Genomic DNA, 18266 nt, shown 5'->3' on the forward strand with positions numbered 1-18266 from the left:
TTATAGAGCATTCCTGAAAATCGATAAAGGAAAGCTTCAGATAAACCCAACTAAAAATGGTCAGAAGCCTCGGAACGGACACATTACAACTTGGTATCCAAATTTCCAAGTAAGTGGATGAAAAGCTGTGCAATATCATTAGTCATTATGAAATGCAAATAAGAATGTGATACTAGCATCCACTACAGTAGCTATTGTGATGCAAGTGAATTTGCAGAGTAACTGGAGCTCTTATATATTGCTAGTGGAAGTACAATTGACAGAGTCTATGAATAACTGCCAGTATCTTGTAAGCTAAACACATGCCTATCACATGATCTAGCAAATCCTGGAAATGATTGCAACAAAAGGCATATACAAAAATATTCAATGCAGTTTACCCAAGTAAAATATTCATCAACAGTAGAACAAATATATTGTGGCATATGTACATATTGTAATATTACAAAGCAGTTCAAAGAACATCAGCTACATGCAATACCTGGATGACTCTCACAGACATAAAAGACTATGATTCTATTCATTGGAAGTTCAAGAACAATGAGTGCTCATTTATAGCAAGAAAAGTATGAACCTTTGGAGGCTATTACTTGGTCAGGGGCAAGAGAAAGCTTTCTGAGGTGCTGGCTATGTTCTATGTCTCAGTGTTGATGGTGGTTGCCATGGACGTGTGTGTGTGTGTGTGTGTGTGTGTGTGTGTGTGTGTGTGTGTGAAAATTCAGAGCTCAATAGACATATATATATGCTTTCCTGAATACATTCTATAACTCAATATCAAAACCACACAAACACATAGAAATCAAACCAATATGCTATCACTACACATATCCCATTATAACTAAAATGAGAAAGACAGAAAATACTATGTGTTGAAGAAGGTAAGGAACAACTGGAAGTATCTTATATCGAGGGTGGGTGTATACACTGGAACAACTGCTTTGGAAAACAGTTTGGTAATATTTACTAAGATGAACATAAGCATACCTTATGACCAGCAATACTACTGCAAGGTATATGCTCAAGAGACATGTTCACCAAGTGACATATACAAGACTGTTCATAGTAACATCTGCTATAGTTATAAACTGTGGTATATCCATATAGTGCATTATTTCAGATGAAAGAGAATGAGTGAACTATAATCATATATAATGACTGAATAAGTATTACAAAGAATGTTAACCAAAAATGTCAGATGCTGAAGACTACATACTGTATAATTACATTTATAAAAATTCAAACAGACAAAACTAATCTATGGGATTAGAAGTCAGGATAGTGACTATTGTTGGGAGTGGGAGAGGCAGCAGCTAGACAAGAACTTTAGGGAGATGTCTGGTGTGCGGGTAATATTGTGGTTATTGATCTGAGGGACAGTTTCATTTATACTCGCTTGTGAAATATATTCAGTTTGTGAAAACCCACCAAATACCATTTGGTATTTGTAAATACCAAATCATGTATTTACATGATTTGTGCATTTGTCTATATGTATATATTTTTTATTTAAAATTTTTTTTAATGTTTATTTATTTTTAAGAAAGAGACACAGAGTACAAGCGGGGGAGGGGCAGGGAGAGGGGGGAGACACAGAATCTGAAGCAGGCTCCAGGCTCTGAGCTGTCAGCACAGAGCCCCACATGGGGCTTGAACTCACAAACTGTGAGATCATGACCTGAGCTGAAGTTGGACACTTAACCAACTGAGCCACCCAGGCTCCCCTATATGTATATATTCTTTGATGGAAAGTTTACTTGAAAAAACGCAAAGTCTCCTAAGGTACCATATTCTATTTAAATTCTGTTCCAATTTTAACTTGATTAATGCAACAGATATGCCCCTATAATTAATTAAATCATAGTTGCAATCAAAGTCATTTGCTTATTGATTTATGTGATCATTTTCAAGGTGCTTTATCTTCATTTTCATTGACCTTCAATTGACAGAGACCTCAAACACTGCAGTTTGGGTGACTATTACTCCTCATTTTTGTATCATGAGGCTCCCAGTGAATTTATAAGGCATCAGCAGTAAAGAATCTTTAAAAAAAAAATCTTTAAGGGGTGCCTGGGTGGCTCAGTGAGTTAAGTGTCCAACTCTTGGTTTCAGCTCAGGTCATGATCTCACCGTTGGTGGGTTTGAATCCCCTGTTGGGCTCTGTGCTGACAGCTGAGAGCCTGGAGCCTGCTTCGGATTCTGTGTCTCCCTCTCTCTCTGCCCCTCCCCTGTTCATGCTCTCTGTCTCTCAATAATAAATAAATGTTAAAAAGAATTAAAGAAAAATAAAAAAGCCTTTAAAGTAACCAAACGTAACTGCTGGGTAAAGCTGGATTATTGGATATGTATTTTTTTTCTTAAGCAAGATCTATTAAATCATACAATGAAATTCTGCTAGTTGGAATACACTACAGAAATTATATAATTTACCTTTGTATTACTAAATAAATAATCTGAGGCTCAAGAAAATAAGTGACACGCAAGAGGCTTGTTATTTATTCATTAATTTTCTCGTACATTGAAATATGTTTTGAGCACGTATACGGTCCCAGACACTGCATTAGTTACCTTAGATATATTAATGAAGAAGATGAATAAAAATCTCTGCATTATGAAACTTCCAGATTTGGGAGACAAACAATAAAGAATAAATATAATTAATAAGTAAGTTATGTGATATGCTAAATAGTAATTAATGCCATGAACAATGGAAAAGTCCAGATTGAAGATCACAGGATGGGGTGGGCAGAGCTCAAAAATAGTATCAAATACGATTGTTAGTGAAGGTCTCATTGATATGATGAAATCTAAGCTGCGTCTTGAAGAAAGTGAAGAAACGAATCATGAAGATATTGAAAGAAAAGCCTTCAGACGGAGAGAGGATAGTCAGCACCAAGGCACTAGAGCAGGAATGTGGCCAGTAAGTTTCAGGAATAGTGGAAGACCAATGAAGATGAAGTGTAGTAAGCAAATGTGAGAAGAACAGAAGTGGGTCAGAATATCGTGGGGTACGGAGTAGGGCCCAGATCATGCAGGCCCTTTAACCCATTATAGAAACTTTTATTTTTAGTCCAAGAGTAATGTCAAGCCGTTGAAGTGTCTTGACCTGAGAAACATTCCAGCTTCTGTGATGAGAACAGATTATAAAGGGCAAGGGTGGAAAGAAGGAACCTCTTAGGAAGCTATTGCAGTAATCCAGCCAAGAGTTGATGAAAGCTTATTTCATGATGTAGCAGTGAAGATGATGATAGATGGTTGGATTTTGAATATATTTTGAAAGTAAAGTTACATGATTAGGAAATCAGTAGAATGGATGTTGGCTGTTAGATAAAGAGAGGGTCAAAGATGATTCCAAGGTTTTTGTTTGATCAGAGCAAAGCACAGATGGTAAAATAAAACACCTGGGGCTTGAGATGGAGCAGCTTTGCAAGAGAAAGTTCAGGAGTTCAGTTTTGGACATGTTGACTCTGAGATGTTTGTAAGACATTCATGTAGAGCTGTCAAGGCTATTAGATAGATACACCTGAATTTTAAGAAGTAAGTCTGGGCCAGAGATACACATTTTGGAGTTGCCATATAGTATGGGCTGAATTATGTACCCAATTCATATATTGAAGCCTGGTACTTCAGATTGTTACTATATTTGGAGATAGAGCCTACAAAAACGTAATAAGTTAAAATGAAGCCATTAGTGTCCTAATCTAGTATGTATGTATCCATATAATAAGGGGAAATTGAGGCATACAGGGAGACACCGGGTGTGCACAGGCACAGAGAAAATACCCTGTGAGGACACAGTGGGAAGGCAGTTGTCTGCAAGCCCAGGAGAAAGGCTTCAGAAGAAACCAAACCTGCTGACACCTTGACTTTGGATATCTAACTCTTTCCAGAATTGTGAAAAAATAAATCTCTGTTGCTTAAGCCACCCAGTCTGTGGTATTTTGTTATGGCAGTCCTAGCAAACTAATACACCATCAAAATGGCATTTAAAGGCATGATTGAATGAGATTGTCAAAAGACTGAGTGAAACCCGAGGCATTCCAAAGTTCGGAGGTTGGAATGAGCAAAGGCTATAGAGGCTGAACAACTAATCAAATAGGAGCAAAACAGGGAGAACGATTTCTTTGGTGCTAGGCGAACAAATTGTGCTATGTGGGAGACAAGGTTCAACTGTGATAAATGCCACTGCTAGGTCAAGTAGGAAGACATTGAGAACTAATAGTGCATTTTTGATGTAATGAATCAGAGTCTATTTGAGAGGATGAAAGGAGGGAAATCAAAGGCAGTAACTATAGAAAACATTTTTGAGGAGTTTTGCTGTAAGGGGGAGCAAAATGGTGGGGTGCTAACAGTTGGGGAAAGAGGGATCAAAGATATTTTTAAAGGGGCGCCTGGGTGGCGCAGTCGGTTAAGCGTCCGACTTCAGCCAGGTCACGATCTCGCGGTCCGTGAGTTCCAGCCCCGCGTCGGGCTCTGGGCTGATGGCTCAGAGCCTGGAGCCTGTTTCCGATTCTGTGTCTCCCTCTCTCTCTGCCCCTCGCCCGTTCATGCTCTGTCTCTCTCTGTCCCGAAAATAAATAAACGTTGAAAAAAAAATTTAAAAAAAAAAGATATTTTTAAAGCTAAGAGTAATAACATTTAAGCTGATGGCAAAGATCAAACACAAAATTTTGATGATGTAAAAGAAAAACTGCTGGAGTGACATCCTTGAATAGGTTCAGGATGTGATTGTATGCAAGATATTAGGGCATAGAAAGTTCATCTATGGTAATGTTGGGGGCGGTATATGTGGGTGCAGGTTCTGGTAAGTAGATGTCATGGTCAGAATTGGTTAGTGGTCTCATGTGATTGCTTCACATTTTGCAATATGAAGCAAGGTCATCAGCTGAGAGAGGGAATGGAGAAAGAAATATTGGGAGTCAGAGCATAGAAGAAGCTGTGAAGTAGTTATAAAGTAATAATAAACCAGAAAGTTATAGTATAGTCACTTAACAATATTAAAGATTCTCTTGAGGTTATAGACAATATCTTGAGAGAGACCAGTCTGCTTGCTTGTATGCTTTTATTCAACAACACTCAACCACATGGGTCTAGGCAGGAAGTCGGTGAAGAGTTATGGTTTCAACAAGAAAGTACAATGAAGCAAGAACAGAGTAAAAGAGCTGAGGGTGTGGGCAAGGGAATCATTATAGTGATAGAGCACTGCATTTAAGCCAAATGAAGAGGGAAATAAGAACGCTGAGATGCCAAGGATAGGGAAACATTGGAAAGACCCTCAGAATGGAGGTCCCAGTAGGGTGAAAGGGTTTTGAATCACCATTTGGTAAATACGGTAGTAATAATTGTTTCAGACAAGAATCATCAATAGATGCTAAAATTCATGGACAAAAATACATGATGAGAAACAGCATATTTATAGTCTCCTCTTCCTACAAGATACTTATTAATTACAAAGGAAAAATACTAACTTTACAGTGCAGCAATCTTCAGGTACCAACTTGACTAAATGATCAAAGTTAATATCAACACTAATGGGACAAATCAACACTAGGCATCACCTGATATGATACACTGAGAGGTGTGTAACACCAATTTTGTGCTGTTATTTTGAAAACTGCCTACCCTGATTTTAGTCATAAGGAAATATCAGACAAATCCAACTTGAGGGACATTTGATAAAACAAAAAAGGTCAGTAGTCTTGAAAAGGGTTAAGTTCATAAAACTCAAAGATAGAAGGAAGTACTGTCCCAAACTAGACATGACAAATAAATGTATTATGGGATCTTATATTAAATCTCAGTCTGAAAACACATATTAAATTATATATATATATATAGTATATATTATATACATGGTATATAATATAATGTATATTATATATATTAGTGATACATTTATATATTATATATATATATATATAAGTGATATATTTTGGTGAAATTGAATAAGGTCTGTAGATTAGTTAATAGTTAGTTAATTAGTTAATAATTAGTTAAATAAATAAATAAATAAATAAGTTAAATAGTTAATAATTAGTTAATTAGCAATCTTAATTTCTTGCTTTTGATGATTGTACTTTGGTTGTATAAAATATTAACCTTTGAGGAAGCTAGTTGAAGAATATATAGTAATTATTTTTAATTTTTTTGCAACTATTTACAAGTCTGAAATTATTTCATAATAAAAAGCAAAAAACCAAAAAGTGTCCCTGGTTGAGGTACCAGAGGGAAGTTCTGGAAAAATAGGAGCTGGTCAGAAAGTGGGATGCAGGCAGTAGTGGGTTGCTCATAAAGCTAATCAAGCTTGAGTTCCAGGGCCCCTCATGTTCAGGTGCTTCCCTGGGACACGGGATATAGCAATATGCTCATAGGACATATGCTTTTGCAATATTCATGAAAGTAAACTATTTGGGCCATGATTAGTTAAGACCTCTGTTGGCAAATCTAACTGTTTTCTGCCACACTTGCACTTTTGTTGGATAGCAGTGGAGTGGCCACAGGCATTTTTGAGATCTGACCAAGAGAAGCTGACTCCAGGATACATTTGAGTTTGTGTTTAGTGATTTTACATATGTGTGTGTGTGGACTTCAATCACATTTTTGTATAGTTAAGTTACTGCTAAAAAGGCTCTGAGAGACAAAAGAGCCACTAGAAGGCTCTTTATATTGCATGAATAATATATGTAATATATATCATATACATATAAGATATATATAATATATACAGATATAGGTTATATATTTATACATATTTATATTTACAATGTTAATAATATCCAATATAATACATAATATTTATATTTGAATATATTTGTAATATGTAATTATATAAAATATATAACAATTATATATTATCGATAATATTTATCTATTTATCTATATCTATATAGATAATTTATCTATGTCTATATCTACCTATCTATATATATACACACACATATACATACACATATACTGTATATACATATAGATCATACACACACACACACACACACACACACACACACACACAAAAGATGTTTTCCTCTGGTTCCTGACACAGGGCTCCTGAAACCCTTGTAAATTCTGAAGTAATGAGCACTAAGAACATCTTTTGTTCTAATATTTGGTCTTTGATCCCTCCCCTGACACAGAGCTCCTAAATCCCTTGGAAGTTCCCAGGTGACAGAAATGTCTTTTGTTCTAATGAGGGCACCCTGGGTGGGCTCCTGGATGGGGACTGGTCATCAGAAAGACCAAACCATGATTAGAAGCTTAGAATTTTTAGCCCTACTCTTCATTCCCCTAAGAGGAGAGAAGAGCTGAAAATGGAGTTAAAAACTGATCATGCCTATGTGAGGAAGCTTCCATGAAAGTCCCAATAATATGGGGTTTGGAAAACTTCCAGGCTGGTGAACACATCCACATACCAGGAGAGTGATGGACTCCAACTCCATGGGGACAGAATCTCCCATACTTAGGACCCTCCCAGACTTCACTCTATGTATCGCTTCATCTGGTTGTTCATCTATAACATTTATTATATCCTTTAATAGATTTATACATGTAAGTATGTGTTTCCCTGAGTTCTGTGGCCTATTCTATGCAAATAATCAAATCCAAGGGGGAGAAGCTCAGGGGAAACTGATCTGTAGGCAAGTCAGATAGAAGTTGTGGTAATCTGGAGGCCTACTATTACAATTTATATCTGAAGTGGAAGACAGTTTTGTGGGACTGAACCCTTACCTGTGGGTTCTACCTCCCAGTAGACAGTGTCAGAATGAAGTTAAATTGTAGGACGCCTAACTGGTTTTGTAGAATTCCTTGGCATGAGAAAAAAACCCACACATCTAGTGTCAGAAATGTAATGAGTAGGGTAATAGTGTGAGAGTCACAGAGGAAACAGAGGAGGAACAACTAAATTTTTTCCTTCAAATTGACATAAACAGGGATAAGGTTGCAATGAGATTATACCTAGTGGATTGAAGGAGTGTTTTTAGTGACAGCCAGATGTAGAACCTAAAACTTCTGACTACATGGTAAATGCTTCTTGATCTATCCTTGAGATTTATGATTATCCAGTTCATGGGAATGTTCAATTAAGTTAAGTGATTTTATTGTTTCACCACACTTTATAGAATTTATTGTTTTGTTTTTAATTTGACAGGTGGTCTTATTGAATATTTGGGAAAAATGAGTACTTATGCTTTCATTAATACACCAGAAATTGCTTAAGGATAATCAATGTGATTAATATTTTTGACAAGTGGTGCAGTTACATTCATGTTAATGAAAGGTAAACACACAAATTCTGTCTGATTTCACAAATTAATTTTGTTTAATATATCCTAGAACATTCCAGGAAATAAATGGTTGATACCTTTAACTAATGCTTTTGTATTTCTGTCTAAAGCATTCTATGATCATTGCCTCTATAGATAATATCTTAAATAAATTTCTCATAGCCTTTTGTAGTTTCCAAACATCTCAATTGTGTGATCCTTATCTGACATTATTCTATTATTCTAAGCAAAGTTGCAAATTCTTTATCATTACAAAAAGTTACTAAGTCCAAAAACTGTCATTTAGGAGGAGTTAATAATAAAATGAGAAGTATTTCTGAATTTCTGAATATTTTTAAGCGAGCATTTAATTAATATGTAATATTAACATTTAATTAATGAATTAATCATTAATGGCGAGCATGAGTTTTCCTTAAGAATATTTCAGACTGGGGGCGCCTGGGTGGCGCAGTCGGTTAAGCGTCCGACTTCAGCCAGGTCACAATCTCACGGTCCGGGAGTTCGAGCCACGCGTCAGGCTCTGGGCTGATGGCTCAGAGCCTGTAGCCTGTTTCTGATTCTGTGTCTCCCTCTCTCTCTGCCCCTCCCCTGTTCATGCTCTGTCTCTCTCTGTCCCAAAAATAAAAATAAAAAATGTTAAAAAAAAAAAAAAAGAATATTTCAGACTGTTGAATGCTCAATTTTTTGGTCTGAAGAACCAATGATTGTTTGAAAATATCCTATTTTGCTACTTCAAAGACTTTTGACAAATCTGAAGAAAATCATACTCCGCATACAAATTTCTTACCATATAATACATACTAAGTATACCAGGATTGGAAAAAGTTAAAATATTTAAGGCACTATTGGAAGAAGAAGAAAAAAGTTTTACATTCCTTAATAAATATCTCTCTGTATAGAAGTTGTATTTTATTCCACCCCCAGGAAAGTGTATTCAATGAATAGATTTTTTTAACAGGAGAATTTTGCCTAAGAAGTATATAGTTTCCTATTGCTGCTATAAGAAATCACCACAAATTTAGTGGCTTAAAGCAACACACATTTATTTATTTATTTATTTATTTTTGCAGTTCTGGAAATCAGAAATCCAAAACGGCTTGGCAGAGCTATGTTCCTTCTGGAGACTAGAGGGAAGAATCCATTTCGTTGCCATTTTTTCAGCTTCTAGAAACTGTCTGCATTTCTTGCATTAGTCAGACATAGGATTCCTTTGTCACATTGCCTTCACCAATTCTGACCCTTATGAAGATTCTTGTGATTACATTGGGCCTACCGCAGTAATCTAGGATAATCTCCTTATCTCAGGATCCTTAACTATATCACAACTGCAAAATCCCTAAAGCAATATTCATAGGTTCCAGGAATTAGGACATAAACATCTTTGAGTGTGGCCATTATTCAGTCTACCACAAGTTTTAACAAGTGTCTATTTTCAATTATTTACTGGATAAAATGGTGTACAGATATTGACAAAGTAAATATTCATATGTCATTATTTAGATTTTCCTCTTTGATATCAGACTTATGATTATTATCAATCACTTCCAACAATAGGGCAGTTTCTGCAACAATGAATTTATTTTGTGGTAACATAATATCATGAAGTTCTGTGTTGGAGTAAATGATTAGGCTGTGAGTTTATGATTCTAGGACTCCTTAGTCCTCAGGGCTAAGGGCTTATAGCCTCAGGGCTCATAGCCTCAGGGCCTCCATGTCATGAAAAGGGTTGAATACTGAGTAAATCTCATACTGAATAAAGACAGCACTTAAAAGGTGAGCTGAAAAATTCCTCATAGAAAATTGAAATCCATGGTTTTTACACTAGTGCTGCTGTTAGAATTATAGGTGTCTCATATATACAAATTTATCATTTAATCATATAGCATATCTATCATATCGAATCATTCCATTCTGAGTGCTATATTTCATAGAGGATGTTTATAAAATGGAGGGACTTTTAGGGAGGAATGTGGCATAAAAACAAAGTATTCAAATCATGTGAATAATCAAAGGACATTTTCACATATAGAAAATTACTGAATAAGTGGGTTAGTGAGGAAGATATGATAGTTCTTTGCAAATATTTCAAATTTGAAAAGGTGTGGTTGAAGGGTAAAGAGATTAATGGGTCAAAGTCAAGGAGAGGTAGATCTTGTTTTTACTGAAAGAAAAATCCAAAACTAAATCTTAGGTTTGTTTTTAATTTTTTTAATGTTTATTTATTTTTGAGAGAGATAGAGACAGAGTGTGAGTGGGGCAGGGGCAGAGAGAAAGGGAGACAGAATCCGGAGCAGCCTCCAGGTTCTGAGCAAGCTGTCAAGCACAGAGCCTGATGTGGGGCTCAAACTCATAAACCATGAGATCATGACTTAGGCCGAAGTTGGACACTTAACCAACTGAGCCACCCAGGTGCCCCAATCTTAGATTTCTTTTTAATTAATATGTTTGAAGTACAGTAATGATTCCTAACACTACCTTTAAGTTCTAGAAATTTACATTGAGACAGTTCAAATAATTCTTACTTTGAGTAAATCTTAAAAAAGCAGGTTGCGCTCTATTTCAAAAATATTACAGAACTTTGATAGCCGTAACAACTGATTTATATAATATCTATCATGTAGATTCTTCTTAGATTTTGTTAATGTTTATTTAATTTTGAGAGAGCAAGAGAGAGAGCATGAGCAGGGGAGAAGCAGAGAGAGAAGGAGTTGGAGAATCCAAAGCAGGGTCCACACCATCAGCCATCAGTGCAAAGCCCCATGTGGGGCTCCAACCCAAAAACAATGAGATCATGACCTGAACCAAAGTTGCACACTCAACCAACTGAGCCACCCAGGCGCCCCTCAAGTAGAATATTTAACCCAAACATCCAAAATATTTTCTTTTTGAGATAGCTAGGTAAATAATAAGTGAGAAATAGAAAAGCCTTTAATTGTATTCATTCTAGTAATTGACATCCTAAAATCATAACATAGATGTTTATAATACTCTCCTAAAAACCAACCTGATATAGGCCATCAAATCTGTTATCCATTTTATTAATAATTTCTATTATTACTAAGGCAGCCTGTCACCTCTGCTTTAGGTCTTGAAGACTATTCTATTGGCTGAAGGGATAATATTCCAGATGAGAGCCATAAAATGAATAACGTCCACACAATATATCCCAAGTATGAAGAAAAACTTTTTTTTTTTTTTTGACTGGAAGGTTACCATTGGAAAGAGCTAGAGGTGGATCTGGAATGTAGTTGGTAGTCAGAATGGGGAGAGTTATGTTAGAGAAGCTATAAGGTTTAGGACTAGTTTGTCTGTGAAGAGAACTGGAATTGAATGATTTAACACACATGGAGCAGTGGTGAAGCTGTTGGATTGACCAAGAAAAAGACGAGGACCCTAGAGAAAGGAAGGAGTAATGCTAGCTGTTCAATGAGAATAAAATGATGCTCTGGAAGATGGATAAGTTGGCACTGGAAGTCAGAAAGGAACAGTCAAGGATTCAGTTGGTCTTCCAGCTGGCAGGTGGATCATGGCAACAGGGGACTCTGCCACTAGATTCTAGAAACGGGCCCAGACAGACAAGCTGTTGGCCTGGGGCATGTTAGGAAACCCATGACAATCACAGGAGTGAATTCATGAGCAAAATGGATACTGTACAAGTAGGCATTCAGTATAAGGAAACAAATCAGAGAACCACTTCTGGAATTAGTGTAAAGAACTAAAAAACTAAAAAAGAAAAAAGACCACAAGCAAAATTTCAAAAGCCTTTCACCATAGTAGCCTCAAAAGTGCACAGTTAATGGAAGTACTAGCATGATGAGTCAATGCCAGGCTGCTGGGTGACAATCTGGGCTCCTTCCATCCCCATCCCCACAACCAGGAACAGAATCAACAGCACCTGCAGATCTGGGTAAGATGAAGTTTCTGCTAGATGGCTGCTCTGGGTGGAAAATAAGTCGGCCCCCAAACATTCCCATTTCTGATGAAATACCAAAGAATAATAGCCTTTTATGAACACTGATGGTGACAACTGTTTGAATTGGGCCACCAAATTTGGAAGTCCAGTACAATTTGGCATGACTGCTAGAGACATAGAACTTCATATATTTGGGGCCAATGGATGATTGTCAGTTCAGCAACAGGCTACTGAAATATCCTTTGTTCATATAAACTAAAGTCTGGTCTATGCTGTTACTTTGTTTATAGAATAATAATCACATCTATTATCAACCATTTGACTGTAGGATGCTTTATTAACACTCTTCCTATGTTGGTGAATGTTTATTTAAGTCACCTTCACCACCCACAGAACACAATTAAAAAAAAACAGATTAGCAAATTAACAAAGCAATAGCTCACAAAGGTTGGAGGTTATAGCAATGGCAGGACATTAGTGCTGAAAGTTATATGTGCAGACAGCTGTCAGTGAGGCCTCTTGCTCATGATAATGCCCCTATAAGAATGCTGCTGTCATTCCCGGTATTGAGGCAATTTTCCTTTGAGAAATTTCAGTTGCTGCACACAGCTATTCAGCCATGTTGACAGCTAGTCATTGAACTAATTAAGGAAGAGTTAGGTAAATACCTTTCTTCACAACTTTTCCCCCCAACATTCTGCAAACCAAAATTTCCTGGAAATAAGACACTCTGTAATCTTTGTGGCATTGAGGAAAAAAGACATTATTTTTCACTATAAGAGTACCACATGAGTATTTTTGTTCCCTAAGGTGGTTATGACTCTGTTATACACACACACAAAATAATATCATCTTGGGTATTTAGAACAGTTTTTAGAAACTCATTACCTATGGGCTATGCTTTGAGTGTTTTGATCTTTTTAATGTTTATATTTGAGAGAGAGAGACAGAGATAGAGCATGTGCAGGGGAGGGGCAGAGAGAGATGGAGACAGAATATGAAGCAGGCTTCAGGCTCTGAGCTGTCAGCACTGAGCCCTATGAGGGGCTTGAACCCCCCAGTGGTGAGATCATGACCTCAGCTGAAGTCGGAGCTTAACCAACTGAGCCACCCAGGCACCCTGAATGTCTTGATCTTAAAACGGAGGACACAACTGAATGAAGAAAACTCTGCACAAAGCTATTCGTGCATTCATTCTTCATTCAATAATTATTTTTATTAAAAAAAATTTTTTTAACATTTACTCATTTTGAGAGACAGAGACAGAGTGTTATCAGGGGAGGGGCAGAGAGAGAAGGAGACACAGAATCTGAAGCAGGGTCCAGGCTCTGAGCTGTCAGCACAGAGCCCGATGCAGGGCTCCAACTCACGAACCATGAGATATGATCTGAGCCAAAGTCGGACACTCCACTGACTGAGCCACCCAGGTGCCCAATCATTTTTATTTATCAAAAAATAAAATCCAAACCAAACAAAACAGGAAATGCTCTGCCAAAGTATAGGATAAACACTCATTGCAGTGCTAAAAATATAATTAAAGGACAATTAAGTTTGTGTAATGATAACAAAAATACACTGAAAAAAGTACAAATGTAGGATAATGATTATAGCTAAGTAACACTATAGATACAGTATTAGACTATTAATGTTTGTATCAGGGTAGGGGGATGATGGATGATTACTTTTCTTTTGTTCTGAAAAGCCAGGTTTATTAAATTTTGGATACTACGAAAAAAATTAAAACCACTGTAGAAATTTTAGAAACTATAGGAACACATAACGAAGAAACAAAATCACCTGAAACCCAGAGAAAACCATTCCTATTATTTAATATTAGTTCCTTCCAATCTTGTTTTACTTTTTCAGTTTGCCCACAGGCATGTTTGTGGGTGTGCCTCGCACTAATAACGCTGGGAACCAGAAGCCATTACACTTACATAACATTTTGTAGCGCACTGAGATAATATTTTCATGTCGTCCAATACTCTTAAAATATGTAGATGTACATGAATGTTAATGGCCATGCAATTCCTTCATATGAATGCCATATTTCTGGATACTTAAAAACCTTGAAAACATTGATTTAGATTTATGGCGGAAATGAATTATTAATTCAGATATACTTGGCTTTATCATTGTGATACATATTTTCAGAACTTTTCAGTATTCTTTTGAAAAGTGTATTTCCTTCTCAAATTATCTGTATTTTCCATATTCAAGCACACACTTATTCCTATGACACAATATCAAAAACCGATTCCACTGGAGACCAAGTAGGGAATCTTGAAAGCAAATCACACTTGTTTTGCTTGGTAGAAACATCATGATCCACACATGAGTTTTAGAAGAAGAATTTTCCTGAAATTTTTCTTTAAAAATTGAAATGATTGGATAGATACAGTCTGTTCTTAGTAGAACATTAGAACTATATCATTCAGAGAAGAAAATAAAGTAGTTAAACAACAATGTCGATCTTTAGAAAAACATAAAAACTGATATTAGTATAATGGAAAATTTTGTCTTTTCACATATCTTCAAAACATCAGAAAATTACTACACATTCAAACAGTTAGAAACTTTGTTTCATTGCAATCAGTATTTGTTGGCTGCATAAAGAATTTTATGCTTTCTGTTGGTTGATGTTTCATTTACATAATGATGCTACACAAACAGCAATTATATTTTGCATACAGGTTTTATGTATATTGCACCTATATATAATTGCAATCCGTACCTGTTAGTTTTCTAAAAAATGTTATTTTCTGTTGGTCAATGTTTTTTACATAATTGCTCTACTCAAATATCAAATATTTATATATATGTATATATGTGTATACACACACACACACATATATAAACATACACACATATATATATTTCCACAGGAATAACTTGTTTCTATATAATTAGATGAAACCTATCCTAGTTAAGGGAATAAAGGCAAAGTGATTAAAGGAAATACTTTTCCATATAGCTATATGAAAACATAATAAACTTAAAAAAAAAAAAAGAAGATTGGATGGCTGTCTTAAATACAGATTGCCATGGAGATAATGGCCGTTTCACAGGCTCAGAGGCAGAGCTGTTGTGAAGCCAAGTTTTTTTCCCCAGTTTCTGTGGCCGTGTGATTGGCAGAGATGCAGATGTCTTATCAGCTTGATGATACTGCCCCAGAGCGACTGATGGATATAATTATGATTTCTAGTAGGAAAAGTGCTCTAGAGATGATCTATTATGGAAAGAGAAAATGCATATTTATGTCTCTACATGATATGACCTTGCTATTGAATTTTAGATTTCTTACATATGTTAAAATAAAATGGAGACCAGGCTTCAAAATCTTCCAAGCAACAAAACCATTTAAGCCACGCAAACAAAACTAAATCTAGCTATTTCATGAACATGAACAAAACTTGAGGTGTTTCTCGTAAATGCCTCTGATAGATATAAACAAAACTTAAGTTATCTTCCTTAAATGGTACAAGACAATCACTTTTAACCAGTCTCCGCCATCTGGTGACCTCAATTCCAAATACCAGTCATTGTAAAGATTAGACAATTTCCTCACTCTCACTTTATAAGCCAGTCTGTCATGTCATACCTCGGAAATTCATACCAATTTGGGTTTGAAGTCTCCCTGTTTGCTGAAGAGCTAGTTTCTTGCTGAATAAAATATTCATATCAAGTGAAGCTCTCTGAATTTTTCTTCTGACAGATATTTTCAGTCTTACTTGGGTTTGATTCTTTGGCCTCAGGTCCCAGGCTTTGATTTTTTATTTTATTTTGTTAGGGTCTTTTTGACTATTTAACTGTCAGTCTTTCATTTTAGATGTGCTGAAAACCTGCAGATACCTGACAGTAAGAAACTGGATTAAGAAAAAGCGAGGATGTTTACAGATCAAACAAAAACAAAAACAAAACAAAAAAAGACGAAGAAAAAGAAAAACAATCTCCTATTTGGTGGAAAATTTCAGGAAGTAAAGAAGTTATGATTCAGGAAGATGTCCTGACAACAGTAATGTTCTCCAACACTGAATTCTCTAGGTAACTACAGAAAATCATGTGTTATGTAAAGATAGCATGGTCAGGGATGAAGGTCTTTTAATATATTGGTAATAACAGTCCCTGAGGGGAGTAATTGTAAATGATCCCCTAATGTGACAAGTATATTTTTAATGATTTTTTTCATTCTGAATCCATAAAACATAAGGCATAGAGTGTCATAATAAATAAAGGCTGAGCTAAAATTTGATTTCCCAGGTGCACAGGGTTTTATTTTGTAGGAAGTATTTTACATCAGCATCAAAATTCCCCCTGATCATGCTTCACTTATACCCATACTTATGGGGAATAAAAACAATATTTTAATTGATATGATAAAACATCACAGCATTGATGGTCTATAAGCAGCAGAGGCTTTCATGGTAAAATGCCCCTAGTCTGATACTGATAATTGTTAAATTTTAAATTTTTTACTTTTTATCACAAACAAAGATGTAATGAGAAATTTTAATTAGACGAAAAGGTAATGAAAGCTGTTTATCACCTAGAGAATAGAGTCTCCAAATGCATTTTACATGAATACTCTTGTTTTTAACAGTGTTATAATTAATAATTTCATAGTCTCATATCTAAATTCATTCAGATGCTTACATTACCAAGTCTGTTTACACAGTCACAAAACTGATGAAATCTTGTACATTTTTTTGATGGTAAATAATGCTCGTCCATAAATGGTAACTGTACTGTTTTAGGGAGTTTCATAAATCCTTCAGATTTGACTCTCGTAGAAAAGTAAATGAGTTATTTTCCCCCTGTACTGAATAATTTGCTTCTTTTTAAAAATATTTATTTATTTATTTTGAGAGAGAGATACAGCAAGCAGGGGAGGGGCAGAATTGCAAGCAGACTCTGCATTGTCAGCACCGAGCCGGATGTGGGCCTTGAACCCACGAACCATGAGATCATGGCCTGAGCCAAAACCAAGAGTCAGACGCCCAACTGACTGAGCCACCCAGGCGCTGAGTAATTTGCTTCTTGTGGCTCACTACAAGTTAAAACAGAACAAAACAAAATACACCACCTCTTGTATACAGAGTGATATTAAAAGTGCTGCTGTACTGAAGCAATGATTTTGGGGGTGGGTGGGTTTTCTTTGTGCAGGTTGGGAAGAGACTGTGTAGACCAAAAGGGCCAGTTTCTACAGTGTGTGTAAGAATCTTTGTAACATATCGGAAGTTAGCAGAAAAAAATATCTGTTGATGTTCTAGATCAGTGATATCAGAAAACTCGATTAAACAAATTAAGTTTAAAAAAAAAGAAGAATTTAAAAATGTGGGACCCAAGGAATTTTACAAAAATCCCCTACCCCTGGACAAGCAGAGCAAGACTGACTCCATTTTGTGCTACACCCACCATCTCATGTATAACCCCCACATGACCTACTTATTGCTTAAGACACTCCCCTACCCTAGTCAAGCTGCTGAGCACACCCTTACTGGAAACTGGTTCATATAGGAATACGGAACTCCTAACCACCAAAGAATGTAAACCCCACCTTTTGCCCGCCAAACTTGAGCACCAATTCTGACCAGAGTGATAGGCTAGTTCAAACAGTTACTATAGGGTAAATTGTAATTCAATTGGCCACCTGCGTGTGGACTGACATGAATGTGCAACTTTCTGTGTGTGTTACAATCTCATTGGCCACTGGCCCCCATAAAACTGCTACGCCTCTTAACCTACGGGTCCAAGTCCCTGCTCTGCTGTGTCGGGTATACTTTGGCCCAAGCTCGAGCTTGCAAATAAACCCTCGTGCGTTTGCATCGGTATTGGCTCCTTAGTGGTCTCTCGGATTCGAAATCAGGGGCATTACAAAAAAAACCCTTTAATGTCTCCTAAAAAATGCCAAGAATGGTTTATACTTTCTGCTTGGGAAATTTACCTAGCTCTGGCGGTTTTATTTTTCTTAAAAATAAAGATTGGAAAGGTTCCAAAAGCCTGATTTTGGAAGCAAAGAATATTAACGAGAATATTAACTGTGAAATACTGAATAAAGGGGTTCACGGACACTG

General features: G+C 36.2%; 1 protein-coding gene across 1 annotated transcript in view; it reads right to left on the reverse strand.

Annotated features, from left to right (window-relative positions):
• Positions 1 to 18266, reverse strand: part of GALNTL6 (polypeptide N-acetylgalactosaminyltransferase like 6) — a 1205642-nt gene that overhangs the window by 388664 nt on the left and 798712 nt on the right. The gene's annotated exons all lie outside the window — the stretch shown is intronic.

The sequence above is a fragment of the Felis catus genome, chromosome B1, assembly GCF_018350175.1.
Source record: "Felis catus isolate Fca126 chromosome B1, F.catus_Fca126_mat1.0, whole genome shotgun sequence".
Lineage (NCBI taxonomy): Eukaryota > Metazoa > Chordata > Mammalia > Carnivora > Felidae > Felis > Felis catus.